The following is a 23637-nucleotide window of genomic DNA, read 5'->3' as shown; positions in this document are numbered from 1 at the left end:
ATTCTGTGTGGGGCAGCATTTCCCTGGCAGTTCTTTGCCTAAAGTTGTTTTAACTTTCTCCCTTTAATGCAACAGGGGAGGGAGTGAGATGGTCACTGGTGGTCATGGCTGAGGTTTTCTGGCAGTACCTCCTGCTCTTTGGAGGGTTGTACATATTTATACATTTCCCTCTTATTTCTGCATTTGCGGATCCTCTTTTTGCTCCTACAGACTTACTGACATGTTACAGTGGCTTACGTTAAAAAAAAAAAAAAAAGCCTCAGGTGGGATGAGGGTGGTGAACTTCCACAGTCCTAGCTGCTGAGGAGGCTGAGATCCGGGATCTCAACCCCAGCCCAGGCATTGAGACAAGCTTATCACTAATTAATCAATAAAAAGCTGGAAGTTGCCTCGTGGCTCCATGGTAGAGCACCAGATTGGCTGGCATACATGCCGCCCACCTGCCCCCAATCTTCTCAAACGTGTATAAAAATAAACATTGAAAAAGTCTTATCTATTCTTTAAAAAATCTTTTGATTATCTTTAAGTAGTTGTCTCAAGGGGTTTTAGCTCAACATATCCATTTATGATTACACTGCATCTAGAGCAGAGTTATCCCTTCCCCTGCCCTCCCAATCTGAGGAATTTTGTAATCCTCTCCCAACCCTTCTCCATCACTTACCCCACTTGACATTTTGCTCTTAGGCTAAAAAATGGACAATGCTGTTTACTGTGGATGTCTGCACCACTGTCTCTCTTCTTCTACTCTACCTAGCTCAGATATTTATGTCTCTAAGGAAATGCACTATCTGCAATCATTTAGCCAATTAGGTGTCATCCTACTTGCCTTTATAACATCACCTTTCCTGTTTGAAGGTCACTGTGATTCTTTGCACCAGCACAGGTGCATAATGGATGGATCCGTGAGATGGTTTGCAGGGACTTTCAGTCCATTCACCTAGTCTCTGGCCCAGTCTTAGGCAGATAAAGCCAGGAATAAAACAAGAACAAGAGCAACAAACAATATTGGTTTGGTCTTTTCACCTACATGATATAGTGATCAAAACACTATGTCCTTTAAAAGGAGATATCATTAAACACTGTACCTAACAGACATGAGACTCTTATAGCAATGTAGCCATAAAAATATTTTAAGTTTTTAAGGTTCAGATCATCCTGTCAGCATCTTAGGGACTCAGGCTATGAAAACTCCCATGGCAAACTAGTTGGGTGACATTTAGATAATCTTTAAAGCAACAAAGCTCTCTGAGAGTTTTCCTGTCTATAGTCTTTTTATTATTTATTTTTTTTGCCAGTCCTAGGGCTTCATCTCTGGGTTTCTGCACTGTCCCTGAGCTTCTTTTGCTCAAGGCTAGAGCTCTACCACTTGAGCCACAGAGCCACTTCTGGCTTTTTAAAAAATAATTTACCGGGGATAAGAGTTTCATGGACTTTCCTGCCCAGGCTGGCTTCGAACCATGATCTTCAGGTCTCAGCCTCCTGAGTAGCTAGGATTGTTGGTGTGAGTCACAGGTGCCCTGCTGTCTATACTCTTTTGCTGAAGTTACGAACACCAAGACTCTTCTATTTTTTCTTCCAGAAATGTTTTTTAGGGGACAGAATGAAACTTACAAAAAATTTCAGTTACATGAGGAAGTAAGAATTTTTGTTTTAAAACAGCATGGTATTGGTATAAAAACAGATCGGAAGACCAGTGGATTAGAATTGAAGACCCAGAAATAAAACCGCACTCTTACAGCCAACTGATATTCGACAAAGGAGCTAAAGACATACAATGGAATAAACATAGCCTCTTCAACTACTGGTGCTGGGAGAACTGGGCAGCCATATGCAGAAAACTCAAAGTAGACCCAAGCCTATCACCATGCACCAAGATCAACTCAAAATGGATCAAGGACCTCAACATCAGACCGGAATCCTTGAAACTACTGAAGGACAGAGTAGGAAAGACACTAGAACTTATAGGCACAGGAAGGAACTTCCTGAATAGAGTCCCAGGCGCACAACAAATAGGGGAAAGACTCAACAAATGGGACTACTACAAATTAAAAAGTTTCTGCACAGCTAAGGTCATAGCCACCAAAATAGAAAGACAGCCAACGATATGGGAAAGGATATTTACCAGCACAGCAACAGACAAAGGCCTGATATCTGTCATCTACAGAGAACTCAAAAAACTAAGCCCCTCCAAGCCCAATAAACATATTAGGAAATGGGCAAAAGAGCTAAAGAGAGACTTCACAAGAGAAGATATAAAAATGGCAAAGAAACACATGAGGAAATGCTCAACATCCCTGCTAGTAAAGGAAATGCAAATAAAAACAACCCTGAGATACCACCTCACCCCAGTTAGAATGGCCTATACTCTGAACTCAGGAAACAACAAATGCTGGAGGGGCTGTGGGGAAAGAGGAACCCTTCTCCATTGTTGGTGGGAGTGCAAATTAGTACAGCCACTTTGGAGAACAGTATGGAGGTTTCTCAAAAAGCTCAATATAGACCTACCCTATGACCCAGCCATACCACTCCTAGGCATCTATCCTAAACAGCAAAACCCAAGATATCAAAAGGACATTTGTACTTCCATGTTTATCGCAGCACAATTCACAATAGCCAAAATTTGGAAACAACCCAGATGCCCCTCCACAGATGAATGGATCCAAAAAATATGGTACTTATACACAATGGAATACTACATAGCGATTAGGAATGGTGAAATATTGTTATTCGCAGGGAAATGGTCAGAACTAGAACAAATAATGTTGAGTGAGACAAGCCTAGAACACAGAAAACAAAGGGGCACGATCTCCCTGATATATGACTGTTAACAAAGGGAGATGGAGAGACAGTAGAGACCAAGTCTGTGAACACTGTATATGTGCTTGATACATTGTATACTGCATATGGGTCTACCTGACCTAGACAAGGGATGGGAAAACAGGTTGTAAGATATCACAAGAAATGTACACAATGCCCTACTATGTAAATGCACCCTCTTTGCACAGCACCTTGTAAAAAAGAAAAAAAAAAAAAAAAGAGAGAAAAAAAAAAAAAGAATTTTTGTTTTGAAATGATCAATTTATGTAGCTATCTATGAGTATTATCTTGGAAAACAAGATGTTAGCATATTTTTCTGAATAGAAAACACTCAGAATTGTCATATATGGAAGAATAATGTAACTTGGAGCACCCAAGAAAGTAGACACAAACTCTACAGTGACCTTTTAATTATAAAAACATCCTATCTGTTTATTTTAATTTTTAGGATCACAAACTATTTTGACAAAGCAATCCTTTCTCTGGACTTATAATCCAATTTTGGCTCACAAAACATTAATTCCTTTTAAAACCAACCTTTAATCCTAGGAAACATTTAAACCCTCATCTCTCTGGGGCAAGACTTTCCTATTTTATTTATTTATTTATTTATTTATTTATTTATTTATTTATTTATTTAGCCAGTCCTGGGGCTTGGACTCAGGGCCTGAGCTTTGTTCCTGGCTCCTTTTTGCTCAAGGCTAGTACTTGGCCACTTGAGCCACAGCGCCACTTCTGGCCTTTTCTATATATGTGGTGCTGAGGAATCGAACCCAGGGCTTCATGTATACGAGGCAAGTACTCTTGCCACTAGGCCATGTTCTCAGCCCAAGACTTTTCTATTTTAAATGATTTTTAATTGATATTTGATGAATTGATCAAATACCAAAAAAGTTGCGTAATCTTTAGTTTTAGATAGTCTTTTAATGAAAAAGTTCTTTCATATATGTGTTATTAAATGCATGGTTTGGTAAATTTCTAAACCCCTTATTACCTTTTACTATTTATCTCAAATTTCTTAGGTAATTTTTTTTTGTAGAGAGATCAATGCTATCTTGGATCATGAGTAAGATTATTGTTAAGCATTACAAAACTTAGAAATGGATCTCACTTCAGTGATATTTTCCTCTCATAATAGGAAAATGAATCTCTGGGTATCTGAGAGATTAATTAGTGACGTCATCTCTTGAGGTCCTTGCTATTAGTTTCTAGACTTACAGTAAAAACGCCTCTAGCTAAAATCTTTCATTACTTTGGGAATGCAATATTCTTTTCATTTTAGAAAGTAATCACTTACTTAAAGGATCTTGCTCAATCAATACCAAGACAGAGACTCAATTTTTAGACTGATACTCAATTTTTAGATGATGCTCTACAAAAGCAAAAATAATGTATTGTAATTTTTAAAATTATAGCTAGAAAATAATTGTGAAAATAGATTTTTTAAGTTCAAGGTATAGAAAAGACTTTAGGGTTTTCTGGTGGCACTGTAGATTGAATTCAGAACTTCATGCTTGCTACATAGGCAGTCTACCTCTGGAGCCACGCCTCCAGCCCCCTTTATTGCACTGGCTAGCTTTGCCTTATGCCTTGGCCTGGGCAGTGTCTTCCTACTTTTGCTTCCCATGTTGGGGAGGGTGCAGACACATGCCTCTGTGTCCAGTCATTGTTGCTCCTCTGGAGTTGAGATAAGAGTTGTGTATCTAGCAATAACTGGATGCTTGAAATAATCTTGGGAACTTTTTATTTTTGGGGGTCTGTCCTGGGGCTTGAGCTCAGGTATTGAGCACTGTTCCTGAACTATTTTGCTCAAGACTAGTGCTCTACCACTTAAGCCACAGTTCCATTACCAGCTTTGGGGCTGTTAGTTGGAGATAAGAATCTCAAGGACTTTCTTTCTCAGGCTGGCTTTACATCATGATTCTCAGATCTCAGCCTCCTGAGTAGATAGAATTACAGATGTGAGATACCAGTGCCTGGCTTGAGAATATACATACGTGTGTGTGTGTGTGTGTGTGTGTGTATGTGTGTGTGTATCTGTAATATATGTATATCTGTAATATATGTATAGATGTGTGTATATACACACGAACACATGCGCGTGCGCGCACACACACACACACACACACACACACAATGACTGGTTGGCTTTGAACCAAATCATGAACCCCTAATCTTCCATCTACCAAGTAGCTGGTATTACAGGATTGATCCACCATGTTAGAGACAAGTTAGTTTGCAACTTCTCCAGAAAAAGCCTAGACCCTTGAAACTATTTTTTTTTTTTACCACCAAAGGCACACATTTCATAGATATTTATTTATTTTACATAAATAATTGATTTGTTGCTCTTATTTCCTTTCTGTTTAAGGTGGAAACATGCTACTTTTCTTACATTGAATTGGAACTTTTTAAATTTTCTAGCTTTGCTAATAAGATGACCTTTAGTCACCAGGTAGTATAGAGTCAGAAGCAAAGAAAGTGATTGTTGTTGAAATCTTCTGTTTTGAGTGTATGGTAGAAAAAAGTTGCAAAAAGTCTAAGTGGTACAAGTCTCCAAACTTCTCAGAACATCATTTACCTCGTCTATAAGATGGAAAACTGATTAAATTAAAACTCATTCTGGTGCTGAAATACAGTAATGTCTGGATGTCACTCAAGATTGCAAATTGAAAGCTGAGTAATGAAATTTTAATAATGATGACAGTACTCAATTTATGCTTAACATTTAAGATTTTTCCATAAAACCTAATGTACTGAGTCTCCCTTAAAGTACTGGTAATCTGCAGTCTACCAATTGCATTTTAAAAGGAAAAGTCAACCCAAAGAGTATATGAAAGAAGACTTTCTATATATCCTGATTTATTCACTCATCCAATTCTTGGGTTTCTTCAACTTCATGTTGAGAACAAAGAACTCACAGATAAATAAAACATGGTTTCTATACTTCTAAAGTTCAAGTAATATTTAAAAATCACAACAAAAGCATGGTCATAGAAAACCAAAGTGTTAATTTATAAATTGGGTTTTCCCTATCACCCAGAACTGACTTCATTAAAGTTGGGTAGTGGTCTGGGAATATGGCCTAGCGCCAAGAGTGCTTGCCTCGTGTACATGAAGCCCTGGCTTCAATTCCTCAGCACCACATATACAGAAAATGGCTAGAAGTGGCGCTGTGGCTCAAGTGGCAGAGTGCTAGCCTTGGGCAAAAAGAAGCCAGGGACAGTACTCAGGCCCTGAGTCCAAGACCCAGGACTGGCAATAAATAAATAAATAAATGAAAGAAAGAAAGAAAGAAAGAAAGAAAGAAAGAAAGAAAGAAAGAAAGAAAGAGAAAGAAAGAAAGAAAGTAAGTTTGGTAGTCAGCCAGGAACCAATGATGCATGCCTGTAATCCTAGGTACTTAGGAGGTTGAGATTTGAGGATGTGGGTTTGAAGCTAGCCCAGACAGAACAGTTCATGAGACTCTTATCTCCAATTAACCAACAAAAAGTAGAAAGTGGAATGGTGGCTCAAGTGGTAGAGCAGCAACCTTGAGGGAAAAAGGAAACAATCACTCAGGGATAGCACCCTGGCCTTGTTTAAGCCTCATTCCCAGCACACATATGCACATGTGTACACACACACACACACACACACACACACACACACGGTAGTAATGCTAAGTGTGAAAGCTGAACTCATGGATTTCCCATCATGGCATTCCCCAGCACCCTATTTTTGCTAGATTGTAAGCTTTATGTGGACAGAGCACATAAAAATCTCTCATTTCGTTACTTAAGTGGCAATGCTAGCACTTAACCAGTGTCTGGCATGGAAAAAATGCCCAGTGTGTTTGTAGAAATACACTTGAGAGTTAAGTATGAGTTGACAATTTCCTCATGATAACTTTCTTCACTGTTTACTTTGAACATATGGAGAGAAATATCGAGAATACAATGTGTAAAAGCTCAATGAGATATTGCCAAAGGAATGGCAGTATAATTGCTACCTCCTCATGACTTTTAATCCTATTTCTATGGTTTTGAAGAGCTATAGGGGCTCTGCTCAGCTTTTCGCCACCTCAGATGGAGCAGCAGTCTCTGCAACAAGAAATGCAAGTCTCAGTTCTCTGCATTTATTTCTTTACCTGCATCTTGGCCATGTTACTTAATCTTCTATAGCTTGAAGATATAATAATATTGCAATATCATATATAAAGATATTTTATTATATATAATAATTACATAATACCATATGTATGGTACTATATGATATATATTATATGATATATAATATATATTATATTATATGATTTATAATATATGGTATTATATAATACCATATCATATATATGGATATTATATTATAATAATATTATAACTGAAGGTTCTGAGCTAGGCCCTATGGGTCCTTTACCTTATTCAGTTCTCATAGTAGTCCCAAGAGGTAGAATTTTACTCTTTGAATATTTAAAACAAAAAAACAGAACCCAAAGCACATGATGCTCTTCTTGGTGTGAATGCTTTCTCTCTGCTTACAGGACTGTGACTTATAGTCATAGGTTTGCAACTATAGAATCCTTTTTTTTTTTTGCCAGTCCTGGGCCTTGGACTCAGGGCCTGAGCACTGTCCCTGGCTTCTTTTTTGCTCAAGGCTAGCACTCTGCCACTTGAGCCACAGTGCCACTTCTAGCCATTTTCTATATATGTGTTGCTTAGGAATCAAACCCAGGGCTTCATTTATAGAAGGCAAGCACTCTTGCCACTAGGCCATATTCCCTGCTGCAACTATAGAATTCTGTTAGACCTTGGCAGTGATTCTTTGCTATTGCCTTGTTGGAATTACCATGAACTGAGATTCTGCTCAAGGTCATTTTTAGTTTCAGTTTTAGTCATTTATGAGATTAAAATTTATTAAAATTTTAACAATGCAGAAACTTAAGAGTAAAGTAAGAGTGGGGATGGGTGGAGATGGAACAAACAGAACATATAACATCTTAGAAAGAGTAACTAATTGGAATCAGAATGCAAGCTATTTGTGTATTCTTAAATTTGAGATTTTTGAGGTCAGTGGTTTACACACATGAACATTCATATGTATAGCCATATAATATGTGCGATAATTTATGATCTATCTTCTATAATTGAAATTCTTCACTGATCTGATAGAAAAATGATTAAACAATTTGTCTGGGTCATAGAATGAAACTATCAAGAGGAGATGAACTCATCAGGTGGCCGCTGGCTTTCTTCTATAATCATGTAAAAATGCTATGCTTAGTTTTATCTATATTTTGAAACAGTGGTAGCTAACAAGGCTATGAGAGTAGGAAAAAAATCAGGACAATCTAGAACCCAGTATAATCTACAAACTGGAAAATCAGGCATTTAATAAGTAGTCAACTTATGATTTCTTATGAGGTCAGTTGTAATTCTCTGCTATTTCCATCTATCCTAATGGTGTCTGGGTCTTCATTTTTTCCAAGCAGAATCAATTATATAAAAGTTTAGAGACTTTTTTCTTACAGAAAGTGGTGCAAACTTTTAAATAGTTTGTAAAATGACATTTAAAACTAGGATTATTAAAATTAATTTTAAACTTCAGAAGATATACTTCTAAGCAGATGGGAAAATATTTAGACTATTAGTCTAATCCATTAATCACCATCTAGGGTAATGAGACTTTAATGTTCTTTTAAATTCTTCCATTAATTTGAAATGTCCAGGGCTTTCAGATAAGTTATTGTGGTATCATCACCAAGAACAAATATGATTTTGTTGCTGTGGAAAACCCTTTTCTCTCTGTATTGAGAGCTATAATTTCTATTTAACATTTTCATAATCTTCTATAACCAAAAGTATGAATATCTCAATTTGTATGCTATCAAGGTTATCAACACATGAAATTAAAAATTTCATTCAAAGATTGAATATTATGGTAAGCATAAAATGAAAAGAAATAAAACTTTAGCTTCCTTTAATCTACATAATATTGTAGCTAGTAAGAAGCAAAGCCCATTATTAATTCTGTAAGCTACTAGGCCATTTTTGTGCCATGATCCAATTGTGACACTAGTCTATTGTATATAATGATGGAAAACTTCGAAATTTCATTTTTACTTATGGAAGCCAAAATTTCCAGGAGCTACATGTTTTAAATATTTAGTGCTGCATGCTGCTCTGAAGAGATGTTTGAAAAATGCCTCTCTACAAATTTAGCATGAAATTCAGAACATGAGAAAGTTAGCTAGAAATTTCAAACTTTTAGGACACCTAAGTTCTGCAGTTATGAAACTGCCTCATCAAGCTTGAAAAAAATGTTTTTCTAACTTGATCTAGAAACATTTTAATAAATTAAGATGTTAATTTATTTTGGAGACTGTCAATAATCCAAGTTTTTATCATGGCCTAAGTTCCAATCTACTTGGGTATGTATCTGTAATTATTTCTATTAGTGAGTTGAACACATCCTTGCAAGGTGAGCATATAAAATCACACCTACAACACTCATTACATAGTGTAGTTGATTTCCAAGAGTGACACCAGAGGAACAAAGGAAGATTTTGGAAGGATAAGTTAACAGTGAATGGATCGGGCAGCCTGAGCATCATTGTAATGGAAACAGCTGAGGAGAACCAGGTGTGTGCTCACTACTGAAATCAGAGCGATCAGAGCGGGTGAGATCTGAGGATCATAGTTTTGAACCAACTAGACCAGAAAAATCCTTGGGACTCTTATTTCTAATTGCCTAGCAAAAAACTGGAAGTGGAACTGCGGTACAAATGGTAGGGTTTCAATGAGCAAGTGAAAAAGCCAAGTGAAAGCTTGAGGCCCTGAGTTCCAGTCCCAGTATTGGCTTTATGAAAATAAAAAAAAACACACCATAAAACCCTGAAGGAGCAAGAAAAAAAATACAATAAGCCTATGATAAGACTATCTGAAATTAAAACAAAGTAAGGAGAATCCTTGTGGGTACGGGTTTTGAGGTGGGCATTTCAACAGCAAAATCTATGAGTAGGTTTTGTTGGACCCTTGGAAGAAATGGATCTGTGGCAGTGGAGGAGAGTTTGTATTTTATGGCTGTATTAGTTCAAGACTTGTTTATGATGAGCATATGGGACCAAAACTCAAAACATATTTTTAGATCCTTGGGAAGTGTGTGTTAGTGAAATAGTGGCTGACAAAACTCACTGAGACAACGAAATGACTGAAACTCTGTTGAGACAGATACAGGTTTTATATTAAAAAATATAATATGCTCTAAAGTTTTTCCACATGGATCAACCTTCACATATGTGGGGATCCTAAATATAAATTACCTGTGAGGAAGCCTCAAAATAAGACTTTAATCAAGAGTCATCTTCACAACCTGTAGAATGGGAGAAAATGTCCACAAGATCAGTTATTTATTTGATATGGGATTAATATCCAGGATTTGCAAAAAACTCAAAAAGTTAAACATCAGAAGAGAAAATGATCCAATCAATAAATGGATGAGTAAAATGAGCAGACGGTTTTCAGACAGAGAAATACAAATGTACAATAAATACATTAGAACATAGTCAACATCTTTAGCCACTGGAAATTCAAATAAAAAGCTCTGTCAAGGTTCTGCCTTGCCACAGTCAGATGATTATCATCAAGAAAACAAATGACAATCAATGGGAAAAAAGCATATACATGGACAATGGGTAAGTGATTAGTCCAAGTATGACAGGAAGCAGAATGAGGTTTCTTCCAAAAAATTAAAATGTGATTCAGTCATACCGCTTGTGGGTGTTCATGTGCATATTCATATTCATTACTGCAATATGTACATTATGGAATCAGCCTAGGTACACCTCAGATGGATGAATAATGAAGCAAATATGGGATACCATACATACACAACACTGTTTAATTCTGCCGTAAGGAATAATTACATTATATTGTTGGAAAATGGTGAAATTGGAGATCATCATGTTAAACAAAATGAGCCAGCTTCACAATGGCAGGTTTTTTTTTTTTTGGCCAGTCCTGGGCCTTGGACTCAGGGCCTGAGCACTGTCCCTGGCTTCTTCCCGCTCAAGGCTAGCACTCTGCCACTTGAGCCACAGCGCCGCTTCTGGCCGTTTTCTGTATATGTGGTGCTGGGGAATCGAACCTAGGGCCTCGTGTATCCGAGGCAGGCACTCTTGCCACTAGGCTATATCCCCAGCCCCAACAATGGCAGGTTTTGTTGCACACATAATCTACAGTTTGGTTGTATGAAGTAAGAGGATGAATTGTGGCTTTTAGATGCATTCATATAATGTATTGTGATCATATTCATCTCTCTATTACTTTTTCTCCCCCTCTTCCTTTCCCCTTCTTTATTATTCTTCCTTTTTCTTTTTCTCCTTCCTTCCTTCCTTCCTTCCTTCCTTCCTTCCTTCCTTCCTTCCTTCCTTCCTTCCTTCCTTCCTTCCTTCCTTCCTTCCTTCCTTCCTTCCTTCCTTCCTTCCTTCCTTCCTTCCTTCTTCCCTTCCTTCCTACCTTCCTTCCCCACCCCCCGCTCTTTTGTGCCACTCTTGAGGCTTGAACTCTAGGCCTGGGCACTATCTCTTAGCTTTTGTGCTCAAAACTAGTGCTCTACCATTTGAACCATGCATACCCACTTCCAACATTTTTTGTAGTTTATTGGAGACAAGAATCTCATGGACTTCCTGTCCATCTGGCTTTGAATTGCCACCCTTAGATCTCAGCCTCCTGAGTAGCTAGAATTATAGGCATGAGCCACTGATGCCTGGTTCTCCTTTTCCTCTAATATCCTCTGCTTCCCTAAATTCAAGGGAGCAAAATACCTTGGAGGGTTCAGCTCTTTACGATGCTTTGTAGATGTAGGTCCCAATGAAAACCTAAAGTACAGGGATCTATTTGTCAAGTAGTACCATAGAACACTGAAATGATAGCCCCAAGAATTTCAGCCAACTCAACAAATTCTCAATGTAATAAGAGAAACTAGAAAATAACGGAATGTGCCTTTGAATACAGAGAGAATGTAATTGAGTTCTCAATTTTTTCCAATTAAATCATTACACAAATATCAAGAAGGACTTTAAATTATTTTTAAAAGAGAGTAAATATACTGACTTAATATAGTCTAGCAGTCAGTTTAATGCTCAACATATTAAGTTTTAACATTTAAATTTTAGGCTCTTCATTCTCAAGTTATTAGACTTAGGACACTTGTAAAACTTGAAATTATTAATGACTCGCTCAAAATAGTTTTGTTTGTAACATTGGCATCCCCCAATATTTACCATATTGGAAAATAAAAGTCACAAGAGTTGAAAATACGTAGCCTATTTTTTAAAAAACTACAACAATAATAGAAAACATCAATAAACTTAATGTGTGTTAGGAATGTATTTTTGTAAAAATAATTATGTTTTCCAAAAGAATTGTGAACAGTGGGTTTTTGTGTGTGTGTGTGTGGGGGGGGGGTGGTGGTGATGAACCCCAGAACAGGAAATCACTTCACTACTGACTTATGTGCTAGCTCCCTATCAAACTTTAAAATTCTTATTTGAGACTGACTGACCTCAAACTTGTGCTCCTTCTGTGTCAGTCTTTCAAGTAGTTGAGATTACAAGCATGAACTACTAAGCTCCCATTCTTGTATTTTTATGGATATTATTAAGGTCTGGCTTTTCTGCCTGGCTAGATTTGTGTATATGCTTCTGTCTTCAGTCTTTCCTGTCTCTCAAAATATCTTGTCTCTGGAAAATTCCAGAACACATGAGAAGAATGTCTTAGTATTATTTGGAAAGAGTTTTGATTTTACAAATGACAGCCCCACCAAGATTCTTAGAAGGCCAAAAAGACTCCAGATTAGAACTTGAAAATTATACTTTGAGATGAAACTTCACAGTTTAGTCAAAAAATACTATATTCCTTTTTTTGTGCCAGTCCTGGGCCTTGGAATCAGGGCCTGAGCACTGTCCCTGGCTTCTTTTTTTGCTCAAGGCTAGCACTCTGCCACTTGAGCCACAGCACCACTTCTGGACATTTTCTATATATGTGGTGCTGGGGAATCAAACCCTGGGCTTCATATATAGGAGGCAAGCATTACCACTAGGCCATATTCCCAGCCCCCTATATTCCTTTTTATAAGAAAAATATTTTTAAATGAGGACAAATGAAATGTTAAACATAAGGAAAGATAGAAAAATTGTTGATGTATACTAACTTCAAACTAGATAACTTTACCACAAAACACATTATTAGAGATAAACAATAAAACAATGACAATATTTTCTAGCAATATCTAACCAATCCTAAATTTATATAACTCTTAAAATATCTACAAAATATGTAAAGCCAACATTGACAAATACATAACCATGAGTGTTAGATTCTAATGATGACAATATTTTCCTGAAATATCTAATGATCCTAAATTTATATACCTCATAAAGTAGCCACAAAATAAGCAAAGCCAACATTGACAAATGTACAACCATGAATTGCTATATTCTCTAACAAGTGAGCAACACAATAAAGAATCTTGTTCCTCTTGGCCTAGGGATGTTAATTATGGTCTTACTGAAATGCCAGATATTTCATAAGGCATACAAATTTAACCTCCATAAAGCTGAAGGTTAAAGCTGTGTGTTTTCATAACCTTCTGTTCCCACTGAGAGGCTCCTAATAGAGCTTGAGTTTATTTGCTGGGAAGTACTTCAAGCACACTAGGATTCTTAATTAACTCTTTTTCAACCATTAGGACAATTTATGGAAATATCAAAATGTTCATCAAAATGTTGTGTTTGCTTCTAAGAAGAAACTGAAGGACTTTCACTCTGCCTTAACAACATGGGAAGAAATAAGATTGCATTTCAGAGTTAAATTATAAATGAATTTATAGTGGATTAGACAACACATATTTAAGGGGTTACTTTAAATAATCAGACAATTATTTCTTGGGCTTTGTTTTAAATGTTTTATACATGTATGCCCCATTTCAGGGCTTAATTTCAGATTCACTGAAGAAAAGATACCTTATCCAAAGGCATAAGGGAGCTATTTCTTATTCCTTTGGGAAAGTGAAAAAATGAATATTCCCAGATTACTGTTAGGGACCAATAACCAAAATTGCTTTCCTGACCAACAAACAAATTTCATATAGCCTTTGCTACTTACTTAGTTGTGCATTTTGGTAAATAGACACCAAGAGGAAATGATTGGCCTAAAGCCAGTGCCTCACACCTATAATGCAAGCTACTAAGGAGCCTAAGATGTGAGGATCCTGGTTCAAAGCCAGCCCAGGCAGGTGAGTTCATGAGATGCTTATCTCCCATTACCCAGAAAAAAGCTACAAATGAAACTGTGGCTCAAGTGATAGTGTGCTACCTAGAGTGAAGAAAACCCCAACAACGAGTTAGTTGGTGAGGCCATGAGTTCATGCCCCAGTGCAGCTGGCAATGGCACACATGCACACACGCACTTTATGCACACACACACACACACACACACACACACACACACACACGGCCTGGGAACTTCTTTTGATTTGTTTCCTTGCTTTGTCAAACAGTTCTCTGCCTAAAGATTGGCTTCATGGGCTTCTTCACATATAGGAGAAAAAAAAACCACATAAATAATTGAACATTATATCTAGTTTTCTTTAGAAATGCATTGTTCTTATTTAATAAGTTTTAGTTTTTAAATTGTATTGCTCTGGTGTTTTCTGTAAAATAAGAATGGAATCCTTTATTTTTTAATTGCCTATTTCTTCTCCCCCAGCTTCCAGGAGCCAACACTGAAGGGCCTGACCCCATCCAAATGCACCCACAATGCAACATTCAGCCTCTGAGTCTGAGCTGGAGAGGGGTGGTAGGCTCAATGCCCTTCCTGAGGACTACTATTTCAACGTCACATGTCCAGTCACATTCCAGTACTGAATGCTTAAAGCCCCAGTTCTTCTGTGTTAGGCAATTGTGTGGAATTAAAGCAGTACTTTCTCCTTTATCATTTTTAAAAAATGAATTCAATACACTGTATCCCTACTTTCATTGTTGGGATGAGAAGAACATTTTAAAGTGAAATAAGAATTCCCAGGCCTTCTGATAGTTACAGTATAGAAGTGGTTACACAAGTGGAGTAGACAAGACAATTCTCAGGATGCTGGGAGAGATACACAATGGGACTAGGTGTTTGTAGGGATTAGCAACCACTTGGCCTGGAGGGGAAAGGCTAATGGTATCAAACAACTTTGGAGAAATATGACTACTGGACTGATGTTTTCAGCACCTAAAGGGGTTCAGAAACCCTTTCTTCTTTTCAACACATGGGCTTGAAACCATTGGCCGGCTCCCCACAGTTTAGGAAGAGACTAACATATTTAGCATTCCTGTCTTTGAGCAGATCTGGTTCTACAATTCTCTTGCTCTCTGCTCCCCAGTTGCCCTGCCCTTCTCTCTGCCTGCCACAATGTCTCTGAATATTCAACTCTCTCTCCCTAAAACCTGTTCAGCCATCATGTTGTCTGTATTTTCCTAATGGGAGGTTAACATTGTGTCTGGATGATTCCAGTTCAAAGATTGGTATCATCAGACAGATGTTGTATTTAAACCTGAAATGGACTCGCTAAATGCTCTCATGCAGTTTCTTCCTCATTGCTTTTGTGTGCTGGCTCACAAGTTAAGTTCCTTCGATGACAGTCTGAACTGAGTATTCTGGATGGTAAATTCATAGAGGAAGGGTGCCTTGCCTACTGTCACAGTTTTCATTTTGTTAGCAGGAGGTTATTCAACATTTTGAGTAGCTTCACCCATGGCCTGACTTATGGCATACATATAATAAATATTTGTGGAATAAATGAGGAGCATGTGAAAAGAGGAGCTGTTCCAGACTGATGGTGATGGGATGATGGGAGCACAATGCTGGAGAAAGTTCACAGAGAGGAACCCATATTTTAATTGCAGGTGATGTATTACTAAGCTGTAGGATGTACAGAAGAGCGTTCTGTCCCGGTAAAGGACTGTTGCTATTATTAAAACCAACTTCATCTTGGTAACAGGTGCTTAACACTTGCTTTTTCCAAGGAGCGTCTCAACATTTCATCTGCCATATTTTCATCTGTGTTCTTGGCTCAGTCATTTGGCCCCATCTTTGAAGCCAGAAGTACAAGAATGCCAGCTACAATGGTGTGATGAATCTGCAGATCAATTGAGAGAAAAATAACATTTTAACAATATCAAGCTTTCTGACTCATTCATTGGATATTTCTGTCTATTATGTCTCCATCCTGATGTGCTTTTTGTTTTTTATCCTCACAATTTATAGTTTACCACAATGGGTTTTATGTATATTTAATTAAATGTATCCCTAATTTTTTTATTATTTTATTGTTTTTAGTATCATTACTTTATAGTTTTAGTTTTCCTTGTCCAATTGTGAGTGAAATCTCAGAAAATAATTTTGAATTTTTGTATGGGTACCATCTAGTTTTGTTAAACTTACTTAATAATTTTTTTTTTTTTTTTTTTGGCCAGTCCTGGGGCTTGGACTCAGGGCCTGAGCCCTGTCCCTGGCTTCTTTTTGCTCAAGGCTAGCACTCTGCCACTTGAGCCACAGCGCCACTTCTGGCCGTTTTCTATATATGTGGTGCTGGGGAATTGAACCCAGGGCTTCATGTATAGGAGGCAAGCACTCTAGCCACTAGGCCATATCCCCAACCCCTTACTTAATAATTTTAATAGCTTGTGTATTTCTTGTGGTTTTCTACATGAACAATTGTGTAACATTTAAATAGAGCTTTAGTTTTTTATTTCCAGGTTTTTTTTTTTTTTTTTTTTTTTTTTGTGTGTGTGTGTGTGTGTGTGTGTTGGTCCTGGGGCTTGAACTCAGAGCATGAGTTCTGTTCCTGAGCCTTTTTGCTGAAGCTTGGTCACTTTTCACTTATCACTTGAGCCACAGCTTAATTTCCATCATTTGGTGGTTAACTGAAGATAACTTTCTTGCCTGGGCTGGATTTGAACCTTGATCCCCAGATCTTGGCCTCCTGAACAGGTAGCATTATAGACATGAGCCACCAGTGCCCAGGTTCCCCACCTCTCCATTTTTATATTTTGATTTTTTTTCTTTTGCAACACTGAGGAGACCCCAGAAAAAATGTTGAGTACAAGTTGTGTACAAGTAATTCACATTCTAGGGAGTCACATTTAGTTTCTCAATATCAAGTATAATTTCAGATAGATTTTGTATAAGAAGTGATTCCTAGTCAGCATATACTAATCACACAAGGGATTTTAATGTGAAATGTCCATACATGCACCCATCAAGAATCCCTTCACCCTTATTCTTCTCCTTGCCCTCCAAGTTTTTGCTACTAGCCATATTGATACGTAGACAAGATACATAGGCCTTAAATTCCTTCCTACAGTCAGAAAACAGAGTAGGATAATGGAGCTATAGATGATTTGGTGATATTTTTTAAGGGTAATAAAATCAAGGATGTGCATGGATTCTTTGTAGCTATTAGTGTTGTTTGTGGAGAAAAACAGAAATGGACCCAATTGGCAAAATAATTTTTATATAGTTAAGGAACACTAAGGTATTTTATAACACTGAGTTACATACTAAACATAAAATTGTACTATATATATAGTTACATGTTTAATGTAGCCCCTTGGTGTGAGAATTTCTTTTAATATTACTGATGTTTACCATATGTTTATGAAAGGAAACTAATATTTGTTGGACCATTTGTAGAAAATAACTTTTTTCATTATCATTATCAAGTTATCTTCTGCCTTTTTTATTGTAGTGTGTTTTGTTTAATAAAGCAATACAGGCAGGCTTCTTTCTGTTCTGGGGATTAATTTTACTGAAATAATGTTAATTCATGTTAATTCTAAGTCACAGAAAGATATTAAATTCTATGAATCCATTTAAATGAATTTCTATATTTGTTGAACATAACTTTTCACAGTTTCTGTTTACTGATGAATATCTGCAAATGAATCTCATATTTTCCCAGAAATGTACAATGCCCATTCTTATAATTTTTCATTCTTACTTGGATTGTTTTCTGCTTGAAAGGAAGTCCTCCCAGTAACAGAAAAATTCCCCTTTGATTTTGTTTTAAACTAGTTAAAAATATAAAGCTCTGGGTGACTTTAGGAGACTTAGGTTGATTTTCTCTGAGCTCCAGGTCAGAGCTAGAGCGTCAACATGGTACCACAATTGCAGATGGTCAGTGTGTTGCACAAAGCTTATCAAATTACTGATTTCTACTTCAGCCAGATGGCAAAGGGCCTGGCAGAATCTCAGCTTTCAACGTGTGTGTGTGTGTGTGTGTGTGTGTGTGTGTGTGTGTGTGTGTGTGTGTGTATCTGATAAAGAAGATGAAAAATCACTATGTATGTAACATTGGCTGTGTATCTTACTACAATACTGAAGATGAGCATCTAGCTTTTGGAGTTAAATATGAATACTTAACAAAAAAAACTATGATGTAGCTGCTGTATGTAAACTGTGCTCTCCATTTCCCCACCCAACTCAGAATGAAACAATGGCTGAAGATGGCTTTGACTGGTAAACATTTGAAATTCAAATCTTAGTATTTACTCTTTATAAATTGTATTCTTTGTCAGTGGAAGATCATTTAGGACTTAAAATGATATTAACTTATGCCTTTTTAGTTATAAGAAGGTAAAATATCCCCTTTTATAGCTTCTAGTTCTCTGTCTTAATCATACAACTTGATACTCAGCTGGAGTTCATTTCTATTGAGAAATCAATGGAAGACTTTCAAGGAAGCTGCAAAACAGCCTTAGAATTACTCATGCTCCCCTGCCATTGTGAAGCTTCTAGAACATCTCTGTAGCAGAGCAACTGGTTTTTCTTTGAAAAAATTGTACTGTCTGCTGACAAATCTCAATGATTTGTCAAAAGAACAATTAGAAATAAGGGATTTCTCTCCCCCTTTCTTTCTCATTCAGGCTATGCTGAAAAGGCAAGCAGATTTCCGGATTCATTTCCACTGGAAATCTGTCCCAGGAAACAAGATATTCTGAGAAGCAATGAGTCGGAGCTTGCCTGGGGCTGAGAGTGGACGAGCCATCCATCTCTTCTGGAAACCAACGACAGCCTCATTTGGCAGAGAAAGCTCAGTCGGCTGACAGAGCTGGAAAGGGCATCTGCTGCCTGATTAAGTATCAGGATGATAAACCGAGGTCATAATTGCAGCTCATTGCCTTGTGTAATAATAGCCATGGCTTCAGGAGCACCTCCTCCTTTCTTCTCTCTCATCCTCACAGAGAGACTGAACTGTGTCAAAATTGTCATTAGAGGAAAATTTACCCCATCTCTCCTTAATTAAAACCCTTCCCAGCAGTGTTCATGTGAAAATGTTTTATGTTTAGAATCTTTTATTAAACATGACTTCAATTGCTCTTTAGAGAAAAAGCACTTTATAAATCCACCAAGAACAAACAACTCAGCCTAATTACATGGTGTAAGGCAATGACTTAATTTATATATGTCCATTCAAAATCAATAAATCTGAAATTGCTTCACAAAATTTTCGAACCAAGTATTTTTTTTTAAGTTTTAAGAATAACATCTGTATTCTTCGAGTCCTTCTATAAAATGTCTGGAGGTCACAATTAATCCTCTCTTTTTCTTATACTTCACATAGGTATTGTTACTAAATTTTGGTTATTATTGTACCGTTGATTCAATGTCTAATCCTGGAAGTAGTTAAGTATGACTATCAACTCAACTGGGTTGAGAAGCTTCTAGAAAATTAGTAATATATATATATGTGTGTGTGTATATATAAGTATGTATGTGAGTATGTATGTATGTATGTATGTATGTATGTATATCTGTGTCCAGGAAAGTGTTTCCAGAGAGGATAAGTAAGAAGCAGGAAAGACCTGTCCTGAATGTGGGTTAAGGCATCCTGAAGTCTGGGGGGGAGGGATTGAATAAGGGGCGAGAGGAGGAAGTCACTAAGTGCAGGCATTCACTTCCTCTGAGTCCTACCCCCATGATGTAAGCAGCTCTGCTATGCCTACTGGCCTTTCCTGCTGTGATAGATGGTGGTACCAGGTGCTTCATGATCTCTTGCCTACCTGCCTTTGTGAATTAACTTGCTACTCCTCATCTTTGTGGCTTTAGTCATACAAGGCATCTGCTTTTCTCCCAACATTACAAGCTTGTGTAAGAGTTATCACCGTGTGGGTTGAATATGGTTCCACATCCCTGAATCCCAGTAGTTGGAAGGTGGAGGAGGGTGAATCAAGAGTTTGAGGCCAGTCTGAGCTACATAACAAATTTCAGGCCAGTCTGGGCAACATAATGGAACACTGTCTAAGAAAGTTTACCTTATAATTTATTTGTGCATGTGTGAGTGTGAAAGCAGCCTTCTCATCTATTATTTCTTCTTGACTGATAGCGTGACTGATTGATGTCACCAAGGCCTGCCACAGGGACCAGACTTGGAGTAGTGGCCAAAAAATTGTCTGGAAATTATGTGATATAGATTCCATAATGACACAAAAACAGCCATTCAATCATCTGACTAGGATTTGTTGAGTCTTTCTAAATGCCAGACATTTTCCTAGGGACTTGGGATACAGTGAAAACAGAGGCACCAACGTCTCCCTTGCTTCTATGCCTTCATGGAAAGAGATAATATACAGGAATGAAAACAAATACATTAGTAGAATGTTAAGGAGGACACAGCCTATGAAAATCACAGAAAAATTTTGAAGAAAGACTTAAAGGAGGTGAAGACTAGCTATGTTTCTTTACATAAGTAAAGAAAGAACATCCCTGGGAGAGACCAGAGACTTTGTACTGGCCCTGAGATGGGTATACACTCATTATGTGAAGAAATGTCAGCGTGGACTGTGGGAGGGAGAGAAGATCACAGAAACAAAAATAGGAAAGAGGGGCAGGGTGAGACTAGAAGGAATTCTAATATATAGCACGGTTATATATTGTATTGTAGGTATTATATTGTGTATGTTATATAGTTTAAATTTTATTGTTCTTATAAAATTGATGTCCATAAGGGTTACAGTTATGTAAGTCAGGTGAACAATGCCACCCCTTCCCTTACTCCCAGCTTTTTCTTCTATTTTATAGTTCTTATAGGCCATTAGAAATAAATTTGCTAGCCAGGCACTAGTAGCTCATGCCTGCAATTCTAGCTACTCAAGGAGGCTAAGATTTGGGGATTTCCATCTCAGGGGGAAAAAAAAGTCCCTGAGACTCTTAATTCCAATTAACAACCAGGAAATCTGTAAGCAGAGCTTTGGCTCAAGTGACAGAGTACCGGCTTTGAGTAAAAAAGCTCAAGGATAACACCAGACCCTGAATTAAGCTCCAGGCCTGAAACAGAAAAGAAAGCAATTAGCTTTTACTGTATATTAGGTAGGATGTTACTCAAAGATATTGAGAAAAAAATTGCTTGAGCAAGAGAGTCATTCTGGTTTCTGTACTGAACACAGAAGTGCATCAATACTAGCACTTGGGAGAGGGCTTCGTATACAGGATGCCCCATCAGTCCAAGAAAGAGACGCTTTGATCTCGACACTGGGCACAGTAGTACGCACCTGCAATATGGGGGCTTGGGAGGCTGAGACAAGAGGATAGAGAGTTAAAGTTCTGTCGTGGCTGCTTAATGAGTGTGAAGCTAGCCTAGTCTGTATAGTAAGACTTTGTCTCAAGTAAAGAGAGAGCGATTGGGGGAGGGGGCAAGTAAGAGAGAGACAGAGAAGAAGAGAAAGAGAGATGATTGAGGACAACTGTTGGACACGTTCTGAATATGTTTAGAAGGTAGCTCTAACAAAATGTCTCAATGGGTTGGATGTTCCTTATGGGAGTAGACAAAAATACCATGCATTTTTTTTTTTTGCGACCAAAATGATGGCATTGTCAGGAAATGTTGGCTAGTGGGAAAAGTGGGTTCAAGAGGTTTTTTTTTTTTGCCAGTTCTGGGGCTTAAACTCAGGAGTGGGATCTGTCCCTGTGCTTCTTTTTTGCCCAAGGCTAGCGCTCTACCACTTGAGCTACAGAGTGATTTCTGGCTTTTTTCTATTATGTGGTACTGAGGAATCGAACCCAGGGCTTCATGCATGCTAAGCAAGCACTCTACCATTAAGCCACATTCCCAAGCCCCTCGATAGTTTTTTATGTTTTTTTTTTCTTCTGGCGATACTGGTGTTTGAATTCAGAACCTTGCACGTCCTACTTGGTAGGCACTCTAATACTTGAGCCAGGCCCCCCAACCCTGCTTTTTACTGGTTACTTTGGAAATGGAGTCTTGTGGCCCTTTCTGCTTAGGCTGTCTTCAAACTCTCATTCTTCAGAACTCATCCTCCAGAAAAGCTAGGATCACAGGTATGAAACATCAGTGTCCTCATAAGCATTTTATAAAAAGAGGATAAAAAGCAATAGGCCAGTATACTAATGGCAATTATATCACCTAGTTTAGAATGAGTTATGCTATGAAAATAAATGGCATAATAATAAATAAATAATCTCGGTAGGTTATGACAGCCCTGACATCTTTCTTGTTTGTTGCTGATTCAGCTGAGTATCTTCCATCTTTGTTTTTACATGAGACTGTTTGAAAATGCAATCTCTATCTGTGCTATCACTCTGCTTCTGAAACAGAAGATAGAATCATACAATGTGGCCTCATCAAAGGTCCCTAGGTTACAAATTCACAATCTACCCCACTGAGGAGAAGAGAGAATATTCTGGGATATTCTGGAATCTGCTATCAGAATTATCCAGTAGAGGATGGAAAGACAATAATCTCCCATTTGAGAAAGGTAAATGACTATCTTAGTGTATGCAAGATTGTGTAAGCAAATCGGATATTAATGTCCAATGGAAGGGACTAAATTTATGTGAAATGTGACTGGTTCTTCATTGGTGGCTCTAAATGAAAGTCTTGGACTTAGAAATAACACCATCAGGTGAGATTTTAGGAATAAAGCAATCTGCTGGGCACCAGTGAGGGAGAGAGGGAGGGAGGGAGGGAGGGAAAAGAGAAAGAAAAAAGAAATACAGTCTCAAACCTTTGCCTTAAATTTACTGAATCAGAGATTCTGGGGAAGGGACTGAAAATTTGGGGGGGGGGATCCTTTAGTTGATCTGTTCCTTAGCTAATTCCTATATATGCTATGTTTGAGAATCACTATTCTTCAGTAATAGGTAAGAAGATAGAATAATGGTTCTGGTAGGTGGGAAAGGGATGATAGAACTCTAATAAAAATCCTATTCTGATTTCTTAAGATATTTTTTTCCAGCAAAATGGAAACTGAAGTCACTAGCTGAACATAAAGACAAATGAGAATTTAGAGGTTTAGCAAGATAGTAAAAGTTGGATGCAATGACGGATACCTGTAACCCCAGGTATTTGCAAGGCTGAGATGGGGAAGATCATGTTTCAAGGCCAGCCCAGGCAGGAAGTTCGGGAGACCTCTAACTCAGAAGAAAGAGCTGGTGTGTGGTGCGTGCCTGTCCTCTTAGCTACACAGAAAGCACAAACAGGGTCACAGTTCAGGAAAACCGGGGCAAAATGTAAAACCCCAACCTCTTTTTCCCTCACCATAACCAGAACAAAATAGGCTGAAGGGTAGAGCAAGGGCTTACCAAGTATGATGTTCTGAGTTCAAATCCCAGAACTACAGAAGAAAAAAAGCAAAGAAGAAAGGAGGAAGAAGAAAAAGAAGGAGGAGGAGGAGGAGGAGGAGGAGGAGGAGGAGGAGGGAGGAGGAGGAGGAGGAAGAGGACAATGACGACGACAACGATGACGACAGGAAGGAGGAGAAGAGAAGGAGGATGGGAG

Source organism: Perognathus longimembris, chromosome 24, assembly GCF_023159225.1.
Source record: "Perognathus longimembris pacificus isolate PPM17 chromosome 24, ASM2315922v1, whole genome shotgun sequence".
Classification (NCBI taxonomy): domain Eukaryota; kingdom Metazoa; phylum Chordata; class Mammalia; order Rodentia; family Heteromyidae; genus Perognathus; species Perognathus longimembris.
Note: the sequence above shows the minus strand (reverse complement) of the source record.